Source organism: Sus scrofa, chromosome 15, assembly GCF_054392235.1.
Source record: "Sus scrofa isolate SSC_HxYL_T2T_F1_AM1 chromosome 15, Sscrofa_HxYL_maternal_Yorkshire_Landrace_v2.0, whole genome shotgun sequence".
In the NCBI taxonomy this organism is placed as follows: domain Eukaryota; kingdom Metazoa; phylum Chordata; class Mammalia; order Artiodactyla; family Suidae; genus Sus; species Sus scrofa.
Genome location: NC_139397.1, coordinates 85,341,259 through 85,367,560, shown reverse-complemented (window position 1 = coordinate 85,367,560; position 26,302 = coordinate 85,341,259). Strand labels below are relative to the sequence as shown.

Sequence of the window (26,302 nt, the reverse complement as noted above, 5' to 3'; positions counted from 1 at the left end):
TGCTGTTGGGTTGTATAAGTTGCTTATATATTCTAGAGATTAAGCCCTTGTCAGTTGCATCATTTGAAACTGTTTTCTCCCATTCTGTAAGTTGTCTTTTTGTTTTCTTTTGGGTTTCCTTTGCTGTGCAAAAGCTTGTCAGTTTGATGAGGTCCCATGGGTTTATTTTTGCTCTAATTTCTATTGCTTTGGGAGACTGCCCTGAGAAAATATTCATGATGTTGATGTCAGAGAGTGTTTTGCCCATGTTTTCTTCTAGGAGTTTGATGGTGTCTTGTCGTATATTTAAGTCTTTCAGCCACTAAAATTTAAATTTTGATCAGTTATTTTTTTTCCTGGTAGATTGGTATCAAGTATTGTTAAGGATGTGGGGGAGGGGATTAAACACCCCCACATTTTATTGGTGGGATATCAAGTTATCCACACTTTTGATAGACTAGCTAGGCAATATTTTGTTTAACAATTCAAAAAATTAAGATATAAGTGACATTTAACATTATATTAGTTTTAAGTGTACTCAAATACACAATATGATTTGATATATGTATATATTACCCAATTGTTACCGTAATAAACTCAGTTAACATCCATCATAACACAATGCTATAATTTTTTTCTTATGAAGAGACTTGTAAGATCTCTTCTATCAACTTCTAAGTATATAATACAATATTGTAAACTATAGTCACCATGCTATGCCTTACATCCCCAGGACTTATTTATCCTAAAACTGAAAGTTTGTACCTTTTGATTACCTTCACCCATTTCACCCACCCTACCACACCCAACCTCTGGCAACCACGAATCTGTTCTCTGTATTTATGAGATCAGTTTTTTTCAGATTCCACATATAAATGAGATCACTTATTTGTCTGTCAGACAAAAAGTATCTGTCTCTGTCTATATTATTTTGCTTACCATAATGACCTCAAGGACCATATGCGTTATATAGAAGGCAGTATTTCCTTATTTTTTATGGCTGAATAATATTTCGCAATATTTACATAAAATAGAAAATGTGAATTACACTTTATCTAGAAAATCTATTTCTGGAAATTTATTCAAAGGAGAAAATTAATCAAATAGTTTGTTAAGAATGCACTTCTCAATTCATTTGTTTACTTTTTCATTCACACAACAGATATTTTGTTAGTGCCCACCTTACGCTTGACTATGAAAAAATGATTCACATAAAAGACGCAATCCCTGATCTTGTGGAGCTTATATTCTGGTTTAGGAGCTTATATTCTGATTTAGGATACAGACAAGACAAAGAAAATAAAAATGGATTAAAATTATTTGTAAGGAACTACTAACGAGAGTAAGAGAATCATGGATAATGTACATAAGACAAGATGGCCAGAGACACTTCCTCTCTGGGGAAGTGTCATTTAAGGGGAGACAAAGAAAAGACAGCTGTGCAAGAGTCCTATGGATGAAGGACTTTCCAATCAGTGAAAAGAACACATGCAAAAGCTGAAGGCAAAGAATAACATTACATACTTGAGGAACAGAATGGTGTGTAAGGAGTAGGTAGTACAGATGATAAAAGAGGCAGGTAATATTCAGATCATATAGGCTCTTTTAGGCCATGGAGAGGAGTTTAGGTTTTATACTAAGACTAATGGAAGGCTACTGATGGCTTTTAAACAAATAAACAAAAAAATGATAAAATAGGATTTATATTTGAACAAGATCACTCTTGAAGCTTTGTGAATAATGAATTGGAAGTGGGCAAGAGTAGATATTTACTGCAGCATCATTTACAATGGTAAAAAATGGAAATGGAAATCACCTAGGGATTTGGCCATAATCATCATAATGGATGGTTATATATCTAAATTCATCAATGGGGAAAATATCCACAAGTTTGGAGAAAAAATATATGTGTAAGTGTGTGCATATGCTAGAAGGATGTTCACAAAAATGAGAGTAGAATTTGTTGACTTGATCTGCCTATGATATAAAATCCATGGTATTCTTGGGTGACTTTATATTTGGCTTTATATTTTTTATTTATTGCTTTTTATGAATGGGTATACTTTTATGCCAGAAAAATAAATCATTTTTTCATTTTAGAGAAAAAAAAGACACTAATCCACACAAGGGAAAAAATTTTAAGTCATTTTATACTCTACTTTTTGAAGTCCGCCTATTTCAATTTTTTGTCACTTCTTTTTTTATATAATGTTTTTTTTATTTTTCTTCATTATAGCTGGTTTACAGTGTTCTGTCAATTTTCTACCTTATAGCATCGTGACCCAGTTACTCATACATGTATAGATTCTTTTTTCTCACATTATCTTGCTCCATCATAAGTGACTAGGTATAGTTCCCAGTGCTACACAGCAGGATCTCATTGCTTTTCCATTCCATGGAAACAACCTAAATGTCCATCAACAGGTGATTGGATTAGGAAGATGTGGTATATATACACAATGGAATACTACTCAGCCATAAAAAAGAACAAAATAATGCCATTTGTTTGTCATGTCTTTTTTTTATTGCACATTGCTTTATTGTGCTCCACGGATATTGCATATTTGACAAATTGAAGGTTAGTGGAAACCCCAAGTCAACAAAGTCTAATGGCACCATTTTTCCAATAGCATTTCCTCACTTCAAGACGTTGTGTCACATTTTGGTAATTCTCACAATATTTCAAATTTTTCATTATTATTATGTTTGTTCTGGTGATCTAGGATCTTTGAATGTTAATATTGCAAAGTGATTATGACGCTGAAAGCTCAGATGATGGTTAGCTTTTTTAGCAATAAATTATTTTTTAATTAAGGTATGTACATTTTTTAAAATTACTTAATGAATTTTATTGCATTTATATGTGTACACATACCAACCAAATTTTACAGTATTTCCATCCCAAACCTCAGTGCATTCCCCCACCCCCCACCCTGTCTCATTTGGAAACTGTAAGTTTTTCAAAGTCTGTGAGTCAGTATCTGTTCTGCAAAGACGTTCATTGTGTCCTTTTCTCAGATTCCACATGTAAGTGACAGCATTTGATGTTGGTGTCTAATTGTCTGACTGACTTCACTTAGCACGACAATTTCTAGGTCCATCCATGTCAGTGCAAATGCCGTTATTTCTTTCCTTTTAATGGCTGAGTAATATTCCTTGTGTATATGTATCACATCTTCTTGATCCACTCCTCTGTTGATGGACATTTAGGTTGTTTCCATGTCTTGGCTATTGCATATAGTGCTATCAATGAATATTGGAGTACGTGTGTCTTTTTGAGTCGAAGTTTCCTCTGGATAGATGCCCAGGAGTGGGATTGCTAGATCAAATGGTAGTTCTATGTTTAGTTTTCTGAGGCATCTCCATACCGTTTTCCACAGTGATTGCACCAATATACATTCCCATCAACAATGTAATAGGGTTGCCTTTTCTCCACAGCCTCTCCAGCATTTATTGTTTGTAGACTTTTTGATGATGGCTATTCTGGCTGGTGTAAGGTGGTACCTCAGAGTGGTTTTGATTTGTATTTCTCTAATAATTAGTGATGTTGAACACATTTTCATGTGTGTTTTGGCCTTCTGTATGTCTTCTTTGGAGAATTGTCTTTTTAGATCTTCTGTGCATTTTTTATGAGGTTGTTTGATTTTTTTTGGTATTGAGCTATAGGATGTGTTTATAGATTTTGGAAATTAATCCCTTGTCAGTCAATTCACTTGCAAAGATTTTTCTCACATTCTGTGGGTTGTCTTTTCATTTTGGTTAGGGTTTCCTTTGCTGTGCAGAAACTTTTAAGTTTGATTAGGTCCCATTTGTTTATTTTTGTTTTTACTGTCATTACTCTAAGAGGTGGATCTGAGAAGATGCTGCTGTTGTTTATGTCAGAGAGTGTTTGGCCTGTTTTCCTCTAAGAGTTATATAGTATCTGGTCTTATATCTAGGTCTTTAATCCATTTGGAGTTTATTTTTGTGGATGGTGTTAGGGAGTGTTCTAATTTCATTCCTTTACATGTGGCTGTCCAGTTTTCCCAGCACCACTCATTGAACAGGCTGTCTTTTCTCCATTGGATATCTTTGCCTCCTTTGTCATAGATTAGTTGGCTGTAGGTGCTTGGGTTTAATTCTGGGCTTTCTATCCTGTTCCACTGATCTATATTTCTGTCTTTGTGCCAGTGCCATGTGATTTTGATGACTGTTGTTTGTAGTATAGTCTGAATTCCAGGAGCCTGATTCCTCCAGCTCCATTTTTCTTTTTCAGGATGTCTTTGGCTATTCTGGGTCTTTTTTGCTTCCAAACAAACTTTAAAATATTTTGCTCAAGTTCTGCAAAAAATGTCCTTGGTAATTTGATAGGGATTGCATGAATCTGTAGATTGTCTTGGGTAGTATAGTCATTTTGATAATATTGACTCTTCCAATCCAAGAGTATGGTATGTCTTTCCATCTGTTTTTGTCATCTTTGATTTCTTTCATCAGCATCTTATCATTTTCAGAGTGCAGGTCTTTTGTCTCTTTAGGTAGGGTTTATTCCTAAGTCTTTTATTCTTTTGGATGCAATGGTAAATGGGATTCCTTCCCTAATTTCTCTTTCTGATCTTTCATTGTTAGTATATAGAAATACCAGTATCCTGTGACTTTGCCAAATTCATGGATGAGCCCTAACAGTTTTCTGGTAGAGTCTTTAGGATTCTCTAGGTATAGTATCATGTCATCTGCAAATAGTGATAGTTTTACTTCTTTTTTTCCAATTTGGATTCTTTTATTTCTTTTCTTCTCCAACTGCTGTAGCTAAAACTTCCAAAACTATGTTGAATAATAGTAGTGAGAGCAGACATCCTTGTCTTATTCCTGACCTCAGTGGGAATTCTTTTAGCTTTTCACCATTGAGAATGATGTTAGCTGTGGGCTTGTCATATATGGCCTTTATTATGTTGAGGTAGGTTCCCTCTATGCCCACTTTCTCAAGGATGTTTACCAGAAATGGGTGTTGGATTTTGTCAAAGGCTTTTTCTGCATCTATGCAGTGGATCATATGATTTTTATTCTTCAGTCTGTTAATGTGGTGTATCACACTGATTGATTTGTGGACATTGAAGAATTATTGCGTCTCTGTGATAAATCCCACTTGATCAATCCTTTTAATGTATTGTTGGATTCAGTTTGCTAGTATTTTGTTGAGGATTTTTGCATTGATTTTCATCAGTGAAATTGTCCTGTAATTTTCTTTTTTTGTGGTATCTTTGGTTTTGGTATCAGGTGATGGTAGTCTCATAGAATGAGTTTGGGAGTGTCCCTTTCTCTGAAATTTTTTGGAATAGTTTCAGAAGGATATGTGCTAGCTCTTCTCTAAATGTTTGATAGAATTTGCATGTGAAGCCATCTGGTCCTGGACTTTTGTTTGTTGGAAGTGTTTTTTTTTTTTGGTTTTTTTTTTTTTGTTTTTTGTCTTTTTGCTATTTCTTTGGGCCGCTCCGGCGGCATATGGAGGTTCCCAGGCTAGGGGTCGAATCGGAGCTGTAGCCACTGGCCTATGCCAGAGCCACAGCAACACGGGATCTGAGCCACGTCTGCAACCTACACCAACAGCTCACGGCAACGCCAGATCATTAACCCACTGAGCAAGGGCAGGGACCAAACCCGCAACCTCATGTTTCCTAGTCAGATTCATTAACCACTGTGCCATGACGGGAACTCCGGAAGTGTTTTAATCACAATTTCAATTTCAGTTCTTGTGATTGGTCCATTCATCTTTTCTATTTCATCTTGGTTTAGTCTTGGAAGATTGTACTTTTCTAAGAATTCATCCATTTCTTCTAGGTTTTCTGTTTTATTGGCATATAGTTGCAAATTGTAATCTCTTATGATTCTTTGTATATTTGTGATGTCAGTTATAAGTTCTTTTTCGTTTCTAATTTTATTGATTTGAGTCCTCTCTCTTTTTTTGCTTGATAAGTCTGGCTAAGGGTTTATCGATTTTGTTGATCTTTTCAAAGAACCAGCTTTTCATTTCATTGATCTTTTCTATGGTTTTCTTTGTTTCTATTTCATTGATTTCTGCTTTGATTTTTATGGTATCTTTCCTCCTACTAAGTTTAGGTCTTGTCTGTTCTTCTCTCTTGAGCTGCTTTAGAAGTAAAGTTATGTTGTTTATTTGAGGTTTTTCTTGTTTCCTGAGGTGGGCTTGTATTGCTATAAACTTTCCTCTTAGAACTGCTTTTGCTGCATCCCATAGGATTTGGAGTGTTGTGTCTTTGTTGTCATTTGCTTCTAGTGTTTTTTTAATTTCCTGTGTGATTTCTTCAGTGATCCATTGGTTACTTAGTAGCATGTTGTTTAGTCTCCATGTGTTTGTGTTTTCTGCAGTTTTTTTCTTGTTGATTTCCAGTTGTATAGTGTTGTGGTCGGAAAAGATGCTTGACATGATTTCAATTTTCTTAAAGTTATCAAGGTTTGATTTGTTTCCAAGGATGTGATCAATCTTAGAGAATGTTCCATGTGCACTTGAGAAGAATGTGTATTCTGTTGCTTTTGGGTGGAATGTCCTATAAATATCTATTAAGTCCATCTGGTCAAATGCTTCATTCAGGGCCTGTGTTTCCTTATTGATTTTCTCTCTGGATGATCTGTCCATTGCTGTAAATTGTATGTTAAAGTCCCCCACTATGATTGAGTTATTGATTTCTCCTTTGAAGGTTATTAGCAGTTTCCTTATATATTGTGGTGATCCTGTGTTGGGTGCGTAGATATTTAAAAGTTATATCTTCTTCTTGGATTGATCCTTTGATCATTATGTCGTGTCCTTCCTTGTCTCTTAAAATATTCATTTTAAGGTCTATTTTGTCTGATGAGTATTATTACTCCAGGTTTCTTTTGATTCCTGTTTGCATGAAATATTTTCTTCCATCCTCTCACTTTCAATTTGTATGTGTCCTTAGAAGTGAAATGGGTCTCTTGAAGACAGCATATATATGGGTCTTGTTTTTGTACCCATTCAGCCATTCTATGTCTTTTGGTTTGGGCATTTAGTCCACTAACATTTAAGGTAGTTATTGATATGTATGTTCTTATTGTCATTTTATTAATTGTTTTGGATTTGTTTTTTGTTGCTCTTTTTTCTCCCCTTCTTCTCTTGTTCTATCCTCTTGTGGTTTGATGACTATCTTTAGTGTTGTATTTGAGTTGATTTTTCTTATTTGTTTGTGTATCAATTGTAGATTTTTGGTTTGCAGTTGCCCTGAAGTTTTGATATAGGAGTCTATATATATGAGATTGTTTTTTGTTGTTGTTCTCTTAATTGCAAGTGCATCTCAAGTGTCCTGCATTTGTAGCCTCCTTTTCTCACAATTTCTGATTTTGGTAGCATAATCGTGCGTGGATGATTCCTATCTGTACTGTATATATGCCTTTACTGGTGAACCTTGTCATTTGTGGTATTTTTGCTTCTGGTTGCGGCCTTTTCGTTTCTGTCTAGAGAAGTTCCTTTAGTATTTGTTGTAAAGGTGGTTTAGCGTTGCTGAATTCTCTTAGCTTTTGTTTATCTGTGAAGCTTTTGATTTCTCCTTCAAATCTGAATGAGAGCCTTGCTGGGTAAAGTAATCTTGGTTGGAGGTTTTTTCCTTTCTTCACTTATACTTAAAGTGATATCATGCCATTCCATTCTGGCCTGCAGAGTTTCTGCTGAAAAATCTACCAATAACCTTATCAAAGTTCCCTTGTATGTTATTTGTTTCTTTTCCCTAGATGCTTGCAATATTTTCTCTTTGTCCTTAGTTTTGGTTAGTTTGATTAATATGTGTCTCAGGGTATTCCTCCTTGGGTTTATTTTATATGGTACTCATTGTGCTTCCTGGATTTGAGTGAGAGGTTCCTTTCCCATGTTAGGGAAGTTTTCGGTTATTATTTCTTAGAATATTTTTTCTATCCCTTTCTATAATAGGGATGTTGGTGCATTTAATGTTGTCCCAGAGTTCTCTGAGACCCTCTTCATTTGTTTTCTATTTTTTTCCTCTTTTCTATTCCTCATCTCTGATTTCCACCAGTCTGTCCCCCACCTTGCTAATTCGTTCTTCTGCCTCCTGTATTCTGCTGTTGGCTGCTTCTAATGAATTTTTTATTTGTTATTGTATTTTTCATCTCTTCTTGCATAAGTTTTATATATTGTATTTCTTTGCTCAGTTTTTCCTATAAATTATCCATCTTTGCCTCTAGTTTATTTCCAATGTCTTGCATCATCTTCAGCATCAACTGTCTTTTTTCTGGAGGCTGAGAATCTCCAGATCACTTAGCTGTTTTTCTGGGGACTTTTCTTTCTCCCTCATCTGAGTTATAGTTCTCTGTCTTTTCATTTTTATAGGTTTTTGGTGTGGTGACCTTTTTGAAGACAGTAGAGTTGTAGCCTCTCTTACTTCTGGTGTCTGCCCTGTTGTAGCTGAATTTGATATGGGGTCTTACTGTAGGCTTCATGGTGTGAGGGACTGGTGCCTGCCCATTGGTAGGTGGGGCTTTGTAGGCTTCATGGTGTGAGGAACTGGTGCCTGCCCACTGGTAGGTGGGGTGAGATTAGAGGTGGCTGTGTGCCTGGGGGGTCTTTTGGCAGTCTACTGAGAGGTGGGCCTGTGATCCCACCTGGATCATTGTTTGGCCTGGGGTTTCATATGGCTGATGGGTGGGGCCAGATTTTCCCTAAATGTCCACCTCCAGAGAAATACACACTGATGAACAGTCCCAAGAGCTTTGCCTCCAATGCCCTTCCCTCACAACAAGCCACAGTCGCCCCCTGTTTTCCCAGAAGATCCACCAAGAACTGCAGTCATGTCTGATTCAGATTCCTATGGAGACTTTGCTTTGCCCTGGGACCCAGCACATGTGAAAATCTGTGTGCACCTTTCAAGAATGGGGTCTCCATTTCCCCCATTCCTGTGGAGCTCCTGTGCACAAGCCCTACTGGCCTTTAATGCCAGATGCTCCAGGGGTTCTTTCTCTGAGTGCCAGATTTGACATGGGCCCCAGAACTCTCACTCCTACAGGTGAGTCTCTGTGGTAGTTACTTTCCAGTCTGTGGGGCTTCCCACCCAGGAGGTATGGGGTTGGTTATATCACGTAATCGCCCCCCCACCTCTTTTTTTTTTTTTTTCTTTTTTTTTGTCTTTTGTCTTTTTTTGTTGTTGTTGTTGTTGTTGCTATTTCTTGGGCCGCTCCCACGGCATATGGAGGTTCCCAGGCTAGGGGTTGAATCGGAGCTGTAGCCACCGGCCTACGCCAGAGCCACAGCAACGCGGGATCCGAGCCGAGTCTGCAACCTACACCACAGCTCACGGCAACGCCGGATCGTTAACCCACTGAGCAAGGGCAGGGACCGAACCCGCAACCTCATGATTCCTAGTCGGATTCGTTAACCACTGCGGCACGACGGGAACTCCCCCCACCTCTTGACGTGGCCTCCTCTTTGTCTTCTGGAATAGGATATCTTTTTGAAAGTTTCCAGTACATTCAGTTGAAGGTTGCTCAGCATTTGGTTGTAATTTTGTTGTTTTTTATGAGAAAAGTTGAGCTCCAGTCCTTCTATTCCACCATCTTAATCCCATCCTTTTTTGTCATTTCTTAATGTGAACTGGCATTCTTGTCTAGTAAAATATACATGTAGATTATCAGTTGTAGTCTCCATCAACCTGAGCATGGCACTCTTCTGCCAAAACATATGGATTCGTTATTTCCCATTAATTTTCAATGGACAATAAACACACATTTTGGCAGATGCTTAAGGAAAGAGAAAAGTCTAAATTTAGGCTTTCTTCCCAGGCTGTTGTTTTGTTAACTCAAAGGAACTAGAGAATTTTCATTAAAATATTTTTTTTATCTTCTGAGGCTAGGCTAGCTTCCAGCTTTTATTCTGAAAGACTAGTAAAGAGTACAAAATGGCTTCAGCATCAAAATCCCCAGTGGTCTTCCATAAGCATTAACCCAGACACACAGGAATCCTACACAGGTCTTTGAAGCCTAAAGGTAGTTTGAGCATGTTCTCTGAAAGGACATTATTTTTTGTTACTGTTCTTTGTAATTATGACATTTTATTACAATAAAAGGCAATAATTTACTTGGGCTGGTTAATTTTTAGTCCCTCCAAAAAACTGAAAACTGTTTAGTTTTTCCCCAAGTTATAGATGTGGTCCCTCCTGTCTTTACCATTTTATAACCCCATTTCTATAATACCTTTTCTTTGGTTTCTCATAGAGAGTAGCTTAGCCTTTGTGCTTTCTTGCCCTTATGCTTCTTACCTTGTTATTTCTTCTTAAAATTGACCTTTACTCCAAGTCACAATTATTACTTTAAAGTTCTTAAATCATAGTTTCCAAATAAGTACCCAAACTCTTTTTGCACTAACTCAATTCTTAAAGGCATCCATGAAGTTCTGGCTCATTGAAGGCTTAGTTGTGAGATTTAGGGGGATGATGATGATGACTAGTTAAATATTGTCAAGACTACTGAATGCAACCACTGGGTCCTCTCTGCACAATCACATTTTCTCCAGAATCTGTAGGGTCTGTTTAGCTAAAACAAAGGGTATGTTTTTAAAAAATAGCATAACAGTACATCTTCATTGCAACAAAATGAGACAAAAGTAGCAAAAAAAATTCACCTCTGATTTTACCACCTACAGCCTTAACACAATACTAACATATTGATATGTATAGTGAGTATAAATTATGTATTGCCTTTGAGTGTTTCACACTCATCAATTTCCACCCATTTAATCTCATTTTTTTTCTGGACATCTGATTTCTATTTATAAACAATTGTATATTATTTCTCATATATGCACTGCCTAGAAGATTTGAAAAAATGTTTCAAAAAATAATTTTTGAATGACTTGATGATCAAATTATTGGAAATCATACAACACAAAAGAATTCATTTGTTCCACTGGTCAAGTTGAACCTTGCCTGCATGGTGCCCTTAACAGGGCCAAAATGCTATCTATTCTGCATTCTGTATGTAATTCCATGTTTGGAGCATTGAGGATAAAAAAAATTTATTCTTATGGCAGTATTCCTCAAAGTGTAGCTTCAGAAACAACTGTATTAGAAATTTTTCTCAAATATTCTGATATAGCTCTGCCATGGAGCCCAAAATCTTCATCTGTAATAAGCAAACCATGTGGTTCTGATGCTTACTAAACTTTGAGAGCCACTATCTTAGTGCATTGCTGCCCAGTGGTAGTCTTTGCCAAATGCTTCACTGTTTTCAAAAAAAGCAGCAAGGCATCTCACCAAATTCCCATTGGTATAAAATGACAGTATGGATTTTCACTGATCATACAGTGAAAATGTTTTTTCTTTTCATTATATCTTGTTGTCAAACTCACAGTGGTCACGTGCTTCACTGGAATCACTCTAACTGAATACACAGTATGGGTCCTATATGTTATTGAATTTCAAGCTTTTAAAAATTGGATAAACAATTCACTGAATGTAATTGATGTATACGTTAATCCAACTAATGTTAACATTAAACATGTAAAACCCACTGATTTTGTTTTAACAAATCTTACACTAAAAATCCAAAGAATCTGAACAATGCTGAGGAACTGCCAGTGGATGTCACCAGTGCGCCATAGACTTGTAGAAGCAAGGACCTTTTTTGCTGCTACCTCTCAGAAATAACTGTCTGGTAGTCTTACACCTTCATAACATCCAGAATTTTTTTTAACTTATAAATTATTAACTAATTCTGTACCAATTAGTTCTACCAGTTGGTAGGTTTGTTATTACGTTAAGCTTCAAGACAAGAACCTGGACTCAAATGATTAAAAATTTAGAGGCAGTTGATTAAATATGCAGATAGTCTGTGAAGCCACTTCTTGAAACAATTATATTGCCTTTTAATACTAATGATTTGTATAATTAATAAAAAAACAAGTTTGAAAGCATTAAAAAAAGAAGTGAGAGATTAAAGGGAATCGGGTTAAATGCCAAGAAGTAAGGATACAATTTGATCAGGACACATTTACCCTGTAAGTTAGATTTAGCTGTTTTGTTTTAAAAATATGGTTTCCTTTTTAGCAAAGACTATGTATTGAATTGTACAACTGTTTTGGAAATTATGTGTTGGATCAGTGAGTGGTCTGAGGGCTAATTAAATACAATTTTGCAAATTGTATACTTTTTCTTCCAATTAAAAATCTTAATTACTCCAGTGAATTTTTCAATTTGAAGGTTTGTTGTGAAGTATAAGCAGTGAAGCGTAGATGTCCAGATCAAATTGGGACTGCTGTTGGGATCCTTTGGCCTATAATAAAGCTATTTTTAGTTAATTATAAAATTATGAAATTGCCCTAGCAACTCTGACCTCTAAATATGGTTTTAAAACACATTATTCTCCAGATCATGGATTCTTCTTTGCTTTGAACATAAAGTTAGAGTTAGTCCAGGTCATTCTATTATGTGATAGCAGAAAAGACATTTAAACTCTGTACTTCTGTTTTCTTTGCTGTGTTATGGGGCTGACCAAGCAATACCAGGAATAAGCATTATTTAGGAGCTCTGCTAAGTTTCAGGCACTATCATAGGCTCTTTATGTGGTTTGCCTCATTTAATCATTCAAAAAAAAAAAAACAAAAAAAAACAAAAAACCCAGATGGGATGTTTTGCTATTCTGATGTCATGAAAGAGAAAACAGAGAAGTAAAGTATTATAGCTTGCTTTCAAATCATGAGTGCCTGACTCAAAGACTGAAGATCTTTTTCAAAAGAATTCTCTCTTTTCTAAGATAATGCTGTTGCTAAGCTTCCTAAGGCCCAGGTATTGCCCAGGCAATGCACTGAGTATATTCCATGGGTTGGCTAAGGCACTGGCAGTGTGAGTGGCAAAGCTGTCAAAGTATAATGCTCCCTGACAGATAGGATCTGCCGACACTCTCTCAGTGCCCTTTGAAGGGACACTCTGTCTGTGCACTCCCATAGGATTGAATCTAGTTACTTACGCTTTAGAGACTGTGGAGTCAGAGCCATTGTAGGACATGAATGTTTATTGTTTAAGTTTGGTGCCCTATTGTAAATGACAGGAAACTGAAGAAGAGATCTTCAATCTTAATTTATAGATGGAAAAACCATGGTGAATATGACAATAGCCTCACAGCCATTTCAAGAGTCTGGATTTAACTCTGGGTTTGGCCAATTCTTCTCAAGTTGGACTCTGGACACCACCTGTTTGAGGCTGATTATGAAGACATTTTTCTGAAGACTGCTTTTGTAACTCCAGTTTTCATTAGGTTAACTAAGTGCTCTAACATTACCTCGAACTCAGCATGGTACAATTATATCTGTGGATAAATATTATGGGTGAATAAAATAGCAATTGTAAAATGATTTAAAGTAGGTTAAGTGATAAAAAAACTATGCTTCTGGATTTATAGAAGTATGTATGTACATTTAAGGATGTTGGTGGTACAATTTATTTTCTATTTCTTCATACTTCAGAGTTTGTTCAATATTTTTGATAAAACTACTTTATTTTACAGTTGCTTATATGTGTTGCATTTCTATTGCTATTTAATGGTCAAATTTCTGTCTCTCTTTAGTTATCTGGCTATGTATATATCTCATCTTTTACTTTTTCTTTTTTTTTTTTTTTTTTTTGTCTTTTTGCTATTTCTTGGGCCGCTCCTGCGGCATATGGAGATTCCCAGGCTAGGGGTCCAATCGGAGCTGTAGCCACCGGCCTACACCAGAGCCACAGCAACGCGGGATCCGAGCCACGTCTGCGATCTACACCACAGCTCACGGCAACGCCGGATCGTTAACCCACTGAGCAAGGGCAGGGACCGAACCCGCAACCTTATGGTTCCTAGTCGGATTCGTTAACCACTGCGCCACGACGGGAATTCCTCTTTTACTTTTTTAAAACCAAATTACAAGGCCGTTGTGTAGAAGCCTCCATCACTGGATGTTTTAATTGGAAGGCACCTATGGGACTAAGTAAGGTACATGGGGTGCAAAGGATGGGGAATGAAGAGACTGTGTGCTTTATTTACAGAAAGATGAGGCTCAAGTCCACTTAACAGCTCTGTGACTTTGGCACACCTAATTTCTATGTACTTCACTTTCCTTTATAAAAGGAGTTGCCATAAGGATTGAGATAATATATGTAAAAATGAGGCCTGAGGCCTGGGCATAAAATAACTCCATAAGTGCTATCTTAAGAATCCTTTCCTTTCTCCTTTCTCTAGTGAACATAGTAATTATTCAACAAATTTTGGTTAAAATAATAAATGACCGCAACTGTATGAATAACTTTAAACCAGCTTATTACTATTTCCAGCCGTATCATAATCTTTCAATGCCTACCTTCCAATTGTTTTAACTGTGAGCTTGTTGTCTCCAGGATCTCTCTGGGTTCTACTTCTGCCGACTGCTGCATTTGTTTCTGGTAGGCTCTCATGCCCTCCTTTTCATATATACTCTCCTAAAAGTAGACTTTTTTTTCCTCACCCAAGGCTTCTTTCACTTATTCACAATCTTGCTGTATTTCAAAGCACAACTTGACATGTACTTTTTCAATGTGAACTTCCAAGAGAAAAATATTAGATTCACACTGCACCCAGTTCTTTCAAAATTTTATGTTTGTGAGGACATGTTGAGGTGGGCTTTATAAAATTAGCATGTATTGAAACAGACCCATGGTCCTCATGGGTAGAGAATGCACTGCATGTATTTCTAACTATGTTCTTGATGCTGCCCGGGTCCTCAAAGGAGGCACTCAAATATTTGCTGATTTGAATAGCAGATGCATTTCCAACCAAAGCCCATCAGAAAGAAAGTGTATAAAGTGAATACTCTTGAGAATTTTAGAAAAATATTTGGCATTTTCTCCTCTCCTTCCACTTTTACCAGTACTTCTTTTATTCCCTCTTTTTGAGAAATATGAAAATAATTTTTAAGTCCATTTGTATGTAAGGAAATTTTCCTAATTGTTTTTTGGCTATGATTATTTTCTCTACCTCCAATTAATCTATTTAATGTTTATTCATCACCTCCTTAGATACTGCTCTAGATGCTAAAGAAATGAACCAAAAAAAAAAAAAAACCAAAACAACCCCAAAGTCTCTGTCCCCAAAGAACTCATGAAAAATGAGGACATACCCAGTATCAAAATATGGCTGGTGCAGTTAAAAAACTCAGAAGTATCATGGGAGCATCCCAGTTGGACAAATTCAACATGTTTTTGGCTGCCATTCTTTCGGCATATTCTTGGGATATTCTATATCTCACAGATCGCTTGTGATAATTTTGATTCAGTGGGCCCATACCTTTTCTCTTATCACCACAGTTACTTTTCCTATTGAACTGACTCCATAAAATCTTAACACTTTCATATTTCATGTTGGAAATTATCTATCTATCTATCTATCTATCTATCTACCTATCTATCTATCTACTTACCTAACCTCTCCTATTCACAGGAACTCTCCATTCTATACATGAAATTTCCTCTTACAGCAATAGTGATAACATATAATGTATTCCTATTCTTCTATTACATTACAAAATCATCAAGAATTTCGACAAGATCTATTCTATCAACATCTATAAAGATAATGGCATATTTCTATATCACTTGATAGTTTTCAAGGAATTTTTATGGAGATCTGAGCCTTGCTCTTTAGCAGAGTATAATGGGAAGAATATTTAGCAAATACCATGTGTGGCAATTCTTTCCACACAAAGGCAGTCTAAAATGTTTAAGTAATTCTTGTCATGTCAGAAAGTGAAAATGTTCTTCAGGTATGGTTGGTTGATTTTATAAATGAGTTTTCCACTTTCCATAGTTACGTCAACAGACATTTCATTAAATTATATTTAAAGATTTGACAAGACAGGTCCTGCGGAAAGCACGTTAACTTAAATTTCACCATCTTGTCACGTCATACTGTGATTGGTCTAAGTGTGGTAGCCCTGAAAGGGTGGGCTTAATCAGCATGAACATTTTCAGAAAGTAATGAAATTTAATAATAAATAATTCCAAGAGGCCTCGTTAAGCTGGAACATTATTATCAAACTGAATATACATGTTGACAGCTATGCCAATAAATTTGAGAGCTGTGAACATTTACCACATAAAATAATGAAGATCCTTTAAAAGGCTCTGCTGGTTCTTATTCTAAGAAAAGGATTACTCCTTGACTTTGTTTTCTTTCTTTGTCAAAAAGAGAGAAATGAAGGGGGAAAAAATCTGGGTTTGCTGTCAGAGACATGCCTGCAAAGAAATGCAGTAGGTTTAAAAGAAATCTAAGCAAAAAAATTCCTAAAGAAGTTATCAGATTATCTCTGCTATCAAAACTAGGACTACAGATCTAGTTGACCATAGCAATTTCCTTGAGGTTTTACATCTTATCAAATTGATATAATGCTTTTGGATTTTAGTTATGAATAGGAATATAAGAAGATTACTTAATCCCCAGATCTTGATTCTGAATGCAGAATTGAACACAAACTCATTACAGTTGCTGCATTGAAATTAATAAAATTATGAGCCAATAATTAAATGCTATGCTTTTATTTTTGCAACTACCAATAGTTTTTACAAAAGATGAAGGAAGCAGACAATCTGTTAGATTTGTTTAGAATCTCTTGTTATAGAACATGGATTCATTTTGGCATTAAATTGCCTTAGACATAAAAATACCAAGTATGCAACTTCACATAGAAAACTGCCAGCGTAGATGCTACAGCCAGAAGAGAATCAAATATATATTGCAGAAGCTACCATATAATAAACGAATTTGGTGAAGAGACTCATCCAAATGAGATTACTTTTAGGCATAATTGCCATGAACCTTAACATCATTGAAGAAACATAATCCCCTTAAAAGATTTTTGAAAAAAAATCTGCACAAAGTGTTTCTGAGACTCCAACAAATTTTTGTTTTCTTGTGCTAGGTCTCATAAGCAGAAGTGAAAGAATAAGAATGAATGACCCTTCTTTTTCTTTTTTTTTTCTCTCTCTTTTTTTTTTTTTTTTTTTTTTTTTTTTAAGGGCTGCACCTGTGGCACATGGAAGTTCCCAGGCTAGGGGCTGAATCAGAGCCACAGTTGCTGGCCTACACCACAGCCACAGCAACATGGGATCCAAGCTGCCTCTGTGAACTACACCACAGCTCACAACCATGCCAGATCCTTAACTCACTGAGCAAGGCCAGGGATCAAACCTGCATCCTCATGGATACTAGTGGGATTCATTTCCACTGAGCCATGATGGGAACTCTCCCTTCTTTGATTTTTGTGTTTTCCCATAAACATATTAAATTATGGAAGACCTAGCATCTACTTTCCAACAATAGTCCTTGGCAAAATAAAAGATATCTGCCTTGAATTGTCTGAAAAAAATTCTTGAAAATGCCTGTGATGTTGTTCTGATTCAGAGGATCTTGTAAATATAACATTGAAGTTCTATGCTAAAAGCAATGGGCTGAAACTCCTCCTCCTCCCAAGTTTCTGTATGTCAGGCAAATATTTGAACCTGAGGGATACTTGTAGGGAGGGATTGGAAGTCTGCTTCTTGTTTACTTGCTTAGCCTTTCACTAGCTGTCCAGTCCTGATGTCCTCTCTAGCTACCCACCTCCAACCCAGGCCTGCATTTTGGTGACATACGTAGCTAGAAGCCAGATATTTTCAATATTCTCCCCTTCCAGGCACATGGAAGACCAACTTCTGGAGTGAGTGGACCCTCTAACTTTTTCTGACCAAAAGATTATGTGAAGGTGAAGAACTTGTGTGCCTTTCTCCCTTGCCTTGACCCATGAATGGTACTGGGAAGGTGACACGATCCAGACACCTCAGTTATGACATGGTAAAGCTTCTACCTCTTGGGTTCTTTGGTGAAAATGAGGTCTCCACTAATCTGTTTTGCACATATAGAACAAATAAGAAAGAAACATTGAAAAAGAAAGAAAGAAACATTTTTATGTTAACTAGAGTTAACAACTAGAGTTTTGGAGTTGTTCTCTACTAAGCCAAGCTTAGCTCAACCTAATTGCTCTGACAGAGGTTATTTCCCATACCTATTCTTCCTATCAAAACTTTCTTCATCTTATGTGGTACATATATACAACAGAATATTACTCAGCCATACAAAGAATGAAGTAATGGCATTTGCAGCAACATTGATAGACCTTGAAATTATCATAATAAGGGAAGTTAGACAGTGAGACATAAACATCATATGCTGTCACTTCTATGTGAAATCTAAAAAAAGGATACAATTAGTTTTTTTTTTTGCAGAACAGAAACAGACTCAGACTTTGACAAATTTATGGTTACCAAAGGAGACAACTTGAGGGGGTAGGGATGGACTGGGGTTTGGGATAGAAAAGTTCTAAAATTAGGTTGTGATGATGGTTACACAGCTATAAATATAATAAAATTCATCAAATTAAAAAAACTTTCTTCATCTTAGCTGGTTGTTTCATTAGATTAGAAAGGGGTTAAGAAATTTCATGTATGAAAAAATAATAGCTATAGCTACGCCTTGATGGTAAGAAGGAAGGTAGTGAGGTAACACAGGTAGGAAAGAAGACAAGGGTGATCGTATGTCCCAAAACTGTTACCCAAGGAAATAACTGTTGATAGAACATCAGAGCTCTAAGACTGACTAGTAGGAGAGGATAATTTAGAGGGAGGGCTTTTCCTTAGTTCTTCCTGGGGTTCTAATAAGAATGCTAGTGCTTTCTGGATACCACAATCTTCCACACCAGTTTGTGTCAGTGTAAACTCGGGAGTCAGTTGCTTCTGAAATGGTAGGTACTTTTAAGTTGTTTAAAGTAAAACTTCTTCAAGTATTAATGTGAAAAATAACCATAACTCAAGTTCAAGAAGGTAAAGCTTGTGAGAAATGAGATATGACATTAACTCCTTGAGTATATAAGAAGCAGAAATATTTCATAACCTTCCCTGCGGCTTTAATTTCCATGGCAGACAACATCCCATCCCCCCTCCCCTGAAATTAATAAATAACATTTTGTTATATTTGCTCCATGCTATTTTTTAAAGAAATGAAACATTATAGCTCCCCCTTTGTTCTCCCCAAAGGTAATCACATGCACACATTTTATGTTATTTTTACACTGTATGTAACTATCTATAAACAAAATATATTTTCTACCTGTGTGTTTGAAAAACTACATAATACTATCACCCTATACATGGTGTTTTATAACTGGCTTTTAAAAAGGAAATAAACATATTTTAATATCTATTTGTGTTGGCCTATCTACTTATTATCCTATCATTCTATCTAGCTGTGTGTACATATTTCATTTTTGCTGCTTTTTAAAGATTATACCAAAATTTATCTATTTCCATATATATTATTTGCGGAGAATTATTTCAAAGTTTTCATTATTAAAAATAATGCTTCAAAAATATTCTAAATTACGTTTTCTTATGAGAGTTTTTTTTGTGTTTTTTTATTTTCTTGTTACAGTATATACCTAGGGATTGAATTGCTGGATGCAGATTTTGTACATTTTTAATAAACAAGGTACTGCCAAATGATTTCATAATTGGTTCTAATGCTTTATACCCCTACCAGCAATGAACCAAAGTTACCTAATCCTCACCAACACTTAGTGTTACAATTTTTCGCTAGTCTGATTGGTGTGAAATAGTATTTTGAAAATATTTATATATGTGAATATCTTTCCACAAGATTGTGTTAACTGACAATTAATTCAAGTTTTCTGGTATTTGTTCAAATCTTTAGCCTATTTTACTATGTTGTGTTTTTATCACATAGAAGAGTTTTTTAAATTTTATTGATTCAATTTCCTTGTGATATGTATTTCAAATGTCTTTCCCAGTTGTATGCTTGTCCTTATACTTTGTTTAGATCTCTTTAGTGCACAGAGATTTAAATTTTGATATGGACAAATTAATTCATCTATTCCTTTATAGCTCTTAATTGTTTATCCTAAGGCTACAAGTATTTCCTATTTTTATTTTTTATAGTTAAGTTTTAACATCTGTGTGTATTTGTTTGGTTAAGGGTCTGATTTTATTTTTATTATTGTTTAATATGTGAAGCTGATTTCCAAATGCTATTTTTGGAATAGTTTGTTCTTTGATAATGTGTTCTCAATACTCATTTTACTAAGCTCATCTATAGCACACTTCTGTTTCTGGGATTCCTATTCAGTTCCATTGATTAAAGTATTTTTTTTCTACTCTATAACCACATTGTATTCATTACCATAGAATTTATATAAAAATTTTTATTTCTGGTGGAACAAGACCTCTTTCTGTTTTTTTTCCCCTAACATATTAGGTAATTTTAGAGCTTTATTTCCCTATGTGGATTTAAGAATCGGTTTGTCAAGGTATATGAAATATTCTATTGTGCTGTCAATCGAAATTTCATTATATTTATAATACCCATGAAAATTTGATTTTGTCTACATAATACTAACATATTTGAATAAAGAATCACTATGTTCTCCAACCTTTAATTCCAAGCCACAAATAGCATGTATACATCACTTCCAAACCTAATGGAACTCTAAAGAGATGTGAACCTGTGTTGACGGTACTTTAGAAAGAAGAGCAGGTGGTGTTTAAAAACGGAAAAGAATTTGGATTGGATTCAATTTTAAAAACAGAAATAGGGAATGAGCAAAAAAATGTAGCCATGGCAGGGAATGAAATGACATCTTATCAGGTAAGTGGATGAGGCCAAGGGGATACTGGGAGGGAGTCACAGGAGAATGCTAGTCTTGCACTGTTTGACTCTTCAATGTCCTGAAATTGGAAACTTTTCGAATGTGTTTCAAAGTGGTAACCATTTCCCGCAAATAACAAATAAATTAGTTTCAAAAACCACTGCCAAGTTCAAGCTCTAGAATCTGCCAGTTTAAATGGTCTGTGCCAATGCATTCTTGTACACCCTACTTCCCTCTGCCAGCCTCATTGCTGATTGGATACTGATGGATGACACTACTCTGTTCCACAGCAGCACTTTATAAATAACAATGCTGTGATCTACAGCACAACTCCTATTTTCACAGCAACTGGACTGGCTGGAAACAAATGATTTCCTTAAAGCAGACTTTTGGATGGATATTGGGCTCTGGATCCATCTTTAATATAGGTGTTGACAAAATATTAAAACAAGATGTGTATGTTCTTATGAATATGAACATTTTAGGCACAGAGCAAATTTACTATTTAAGTGCACTTGTGCTACTGTCAAAGGAAAAAAATGAAATAAAATAAATTGATACCAGGGAAAATGTCAAGCACACCACACATATTTATTAGATAAACATTACCATGAGGTGTTAACTATTGTTAGTACTTTATGTCCCTAGCATTTCTCTTTATTATTATATCTGAAAGATATTTATCTTTTTTCACAGACTTGTTAAAAAAATGATGCTATGACAAGATTCACAATATTGGGGTGAGAAAAGTTTAACTGTTAAAAATTTGACCAAATTATGAAAGTTACCAAAATTTTAGAATTTTCTATTTACAGGGATAGGGTCCCTACTAAAACTGATGACATTAAATGTAAGTAAAGAATTCATCTCGGTTAATAAAGGATTCTGTAATAAGAATGCCAAGTGGCTAGCTAGATTAAAAAGACCCAAGAATAAATTCCACAAGAATTTACAATGGATATTGTAAGAATTATAGACTATGGTAATAATGAGAGCTGCAAAGTGTTACATTATCATTTTGTTAAATTCTTCCAATTTACTGATGTAAACACAAAGTACAAATTCTTCCCTAATTCAGAAGTTTCATGCAAGATCATTTTAACGTTATGGTGCATGCTTAACTCTCCTGTCATGTAGTTACACCTCCTGCCTGTACACATGGAGGCCCTCAACTTCAACCTACAGAATGCCTCAGAATGCTTTGATTCTGTTGCACTCTCCTGCTTACAGGCTTTTGCAGATAGTTCTTTGGTTTAGAATGCCATTTCCTCCACCACCAATTCTTTTTGATAACCTCCTACTTTTACTTCCATAGCAACAAGAATTAGTAACTTTGTAACATGCTTACTCTATGCCAAACAAAGTTCTAACCCCAGGATATGACTTCACTGATTACAGACTTGTATTGACTTGATGCTGTAATATTACCATCTACATTTGACAGATGGGAAAACTGATATACTTAAAATTTAAATAACTTGAACAGGAACCCAAAGTCAGATTACCAGATTAAACTCAGGCAATATGCCTCCACAGTAGGATATTATGACCTATATGTTACATGCGTACCACAGAATCAACTCCTACTTCACTTGCTCCTGAAACTCTTTTCTGACCCAGGGAATTCCTTTTCTGAGTTTCCACAGGGACCACTATATAGCTTCTTCCAAGGGACATATTAGTAGGTTTTGTTTTGGCTTTCCTATTGGATTCTGCCTGCAATAAGCAGCACACTATAGTGTTAAAAGTTTGGACCTGGGGTCGACCAGACCTGGATTTGGATCCCAGGAGGTCTATCACTCAAAATGTAAACATAACAAATTATTTAACCTATTGGAGCTCCGTTTTTCTCATCTATAAATTGGGGATAATAATAGTTGCTTCATCACAACATTATATTAGGAGGATTAAGTGCATTAAGCACATGGTTGCTCAATACAGATTAGCTGTTAAAATAATTATTATCTGTATCTTATGTTTTTTATTATCATAATTGTGATACATATTTGTTGCATAAATAGGGCTACGAGGGGGCACAGGTGAACCAGATTGCATTCTGAATTTAGAGGTATGATACCTTTGTTTCATGAACCTTGGGGCTTAACCTTGTATAGAGAAGTTAGCTATGGGAAGTTACATCACTCCCTTAGTTATGTAATCTTCAGTTTAGGGTTCTCCTGGTAATGCATTTGTCATCTTGGTTGACATGTCAACTCAGGCTATCTAGGATATTATTTAGGTCATAAAGGATGGATATGATTTTTAAGGCACTGATGTTTTCTTAACTGAAGGAAGGCTGGACACTGAGAGAATTGAGTCCTTTAAATAGCTCCTTGAAGTAGGGGACAGGATCTATTGTAGAGTGCTGATCTGAGCCACCAAGTTGCTACATGACCTTCAAGGTATTATTCTACTTTTGCCCTAGAAAAAAGGAAAACAAAACTACAAAACTTTTGGTTCCCTTCATCTTCCGCCCCTAGTGTGACTGTGTGTGTGTCTGTGTGTCCTGAGATGTGGCTAGGCATCACCTTTGTCAATAAGATTTGGAAGAGCTGGCTTAGCACTGTAGTGGGTGGTAAGAGTCATAGTTCTGAAGTTTTTGCTTTTAAAAATATGAACTTTGAGTGATAAAACTGGAACATATGTAAACAAACATGTGAGAAAGCAAGCCAAAAAGGAATGAACTCCTCTCAAAAGAATGAAGCTGTTAAAGAGAAAACTCATTTAGGAATCCAGTGTCAAAGCAGAGGGGTTTCACCTGTATCCACTGTGATGAATATGATGGTGTGATCAGAAACCCAGAAAAGTGGGGGATCCCCAGTGGTGTTTTCTGAGTTTACTGCATGAGGTCCCATCAGTGTGGAATAGATTTCTTTAGATATAAAATAATATTAGTTTGTGAAGGAGCGACACTTTGCAAATCTTCACGACCGATCTACCGATTTACGGTAGTCTCCCGTTACCCATGGTTTCGCTGTCTGAGGTTTCAGTTTCCACAACCAACCCCCGCGCAAAAACATTAAATGGAAAATTTAAACAATTCATGAGTTTTAAACTGAGCACTGTTCTGAGTCGCTCGCAAGAGGAAATCTCGCGATGTTCCCGCTAGGTCTCGCCCTGGACGTGAATCTCCCGTAGATTCAGCGGTATCCCGGCGGTTTTAGTGACCCAGTGGGGAGTGTGGATGGACAGTGGTGTTATTTTACTTAATAAGGGCCCAAAGCGTGAGTAGTGACGCTGGCAATTCTGATACACTGAAGAGAAGCTGTAAAGTGCCTCCTTTAAGTGAAAAGGGACAAGTTCTCGGCTTAATACGGAGAGAAAAAATTGTATGAGGAGCTTGCTAAGGCCTATGGTAAGAATGAATCTTTTGTCCATGAAATTGTGAAGAAGGGAAAAGAAATTTGTGCTAGGTTTACTCTTGCACCTTAAACTGCAAAAGGTACGGCCACAGTGTGTGAGGAGTGCTTAGTTAAGTTTGAAAACAGCATTGCATTTGTGCAATGTGTTGAGAGACCACATTCACATAATTTAATTACATTATATTGTTATAATTGTCCTCCTAGCTTTTTACTGTTGTTAATCTCTTACTGTGCCTAATTTATAAAATAAGCTTTATCGTAGGTATGCATGTATAGGAAACAACACAGTATATATAGGGTTTGGTACAATCTGCAGTTTCAGGCATGCACTGGAGGTCTTGGAACATATCCCTTGTGGCAAAAGGGAACTACTGCATTCTCCACATATACCCTGAAAGAATCTAAAATGGGGGTATAAACTATCATGCCTCTGTTAAACCTTTTCGGTGGCTTTCCATTTTTTTCTTGATATCCTAGAAAGTTATGCTACCACCTACAAGGTCCTCTGTGATCCAGACTGTGCTTCCCTTTGCAGTGTCATCCACCCCTTTTCTAAGCAGGCTTCCAGACCCGGGGGCCTCTTTGAGTCCCTCAGCACCCAGCCTTTTCCCACATCAGGTTGCAATACATGCTGTTCCCTCTCCTCTTTAAGATAACGTTCTATTTATTTATGTATTTATTTATTTAGTCTTTTTAGGACTGCATCCGTGGCATATGGAAGTTCCCAGACTAGGGGTTGAATCAGAGCTACAGCTGCCAGCCTACCCCACAGCCACAGCAACACGGGATCTGAGCCGTGTCTGTAACTTACACCACAGCTCATGGCAACACCAGACCCTTAACACACTGAGCGAGGCCAGGGGTGGAACCTGTCCTCATGGATATGAGTCAGATTTGTTCCCAAGATATCCTTTAAAAGGGCGTCTCAGAGAGGCTTTTCCTCAGCCACTTTACCCCTCTACAGCCTATTCTGTATCATTAGCCCTATTCATATCTTCATAAAAGACTTCATAATATGAATTATGGGGTTTTGTTAGTTTGTTTAAACTTGTGCATGGTGTTTCTTCTCCATTAGACTGTAACCTCCAAGAGGGACTTTAATCTGCCTTGTTTATCACTATATAGCCAATCCTTGACTTACTGGAACATGATATGTAGGTTGATGTTCAGTAGCATTTGCTGAGTGAAGAATGAGTGAATGATTGAATCAGTTGTTCTGGTCTAGTCTCCTAGAGATGTTAGATGAATCAGTCACATGAATTGGAGTTCCAGGCCAATGGCTTCATACATTTCTGAGGGTCTGTCAATTTAAACAAGTCTTTTTCTCATTTTCTCCTTGCTGTGGCACAATGATGAGTGCCTGAAGCCAGTTTAGACAAGGACTCCAAATGGCAGTATGTCTGAATTCTGGTGAGGGTGTGGACCAATCGAATAGCTAATGGGTGTTTGTTAGATTAAGCACTCTGGGAGATGCCAGGTTGAAGGAGAGGTGATTTCCTTTCACATGTTACTATTTAGGGTATGGTAGTGTTCCTCTAAATAGACGTCTGGTGTGAGTGTGGGAGACAGGTCAGTACCATGTGTTAAATGCAGTTGTGCTGCTGTGTTCTAAGAACTATGGGGGTATATACTTGGATTTTTAAACTAGCACTCTGAAAGCAGTAATTCTATGTAGTCTTTCCAATTTAAACTGTTCCGTATAAGCCATGGGCTTTATGCACCTTTAGGTCTACATGCTATTAGAAAAATCTAGAATGGGATGGGTCTGCCATTCTGGCTATCTGTCTGCCATTCTCTTATTAAGTCAGAAAATACTCTTTGATCTCCTACAAAGGAACAGGCATTGTGCCTAGTGTGCTTGGCACCAGGGATATTGCTGTGAATAAGAGAGACTAGCTCCTTGCTCTCATGATGCCCATATGTTTGTGCGAGAAAGAGAGACGTTAAAGAGGAGCTATAATGTCAGATTTTGAAAAGTATGATGATAGAAGGAGAGCGATGAGATGCAGAACCACTGAGGGGCTGAAGGTAGGTCATCTTAAGTAGGCTGATGAGGAGAGCCCTCCCTAAGCATGTGACATTTGACCTGAGGTTTGAGGGATGGCCAGGAGCTGCCCATAGGAGAGCTTGGATGAAGAGCCTTCCATTCACAGTGGGGCAGAATTAAGACCCTTGAGGTAGGACAGGGCTGTATGTGTGAAAGACTGAGGGAAACCAGTGTCGCTGGGCCTAGTGGGGATGAGGAGGGGGGTCACAA

The 26,302-nt window shown here is 36.6% G+C and overlaps 1 long non-coding RNA gene across 4 annotated transcripts in view; it reads left to right on the top strand.

Moving 5' to 3' along the window:
• Nucleotides 1–23,819: 23,819 nt before the first annotated feature.
• The window catches only part of LOC102163767 (uncharacterized), a 307,735-nt gene continuing 305,252 nt past the window's right edge, over nucleotides 23,820–26,302 (top strand). For 2 of the 4 annotated variants that reach the window (XR_014829461.1, XR_002339001.2), the window contains exon 1: nucleotides 23,820–24,038. This is a non-coding gene — a long non-coding RNA (uncharacterized LOC102163767). The remainder of the gene's footprint in view (nucleotides 24,039–26,302) is intronic. The other 2 variants (XR_014829462.1, XR_014829460.1) reach the window with 2 other exon arrangements.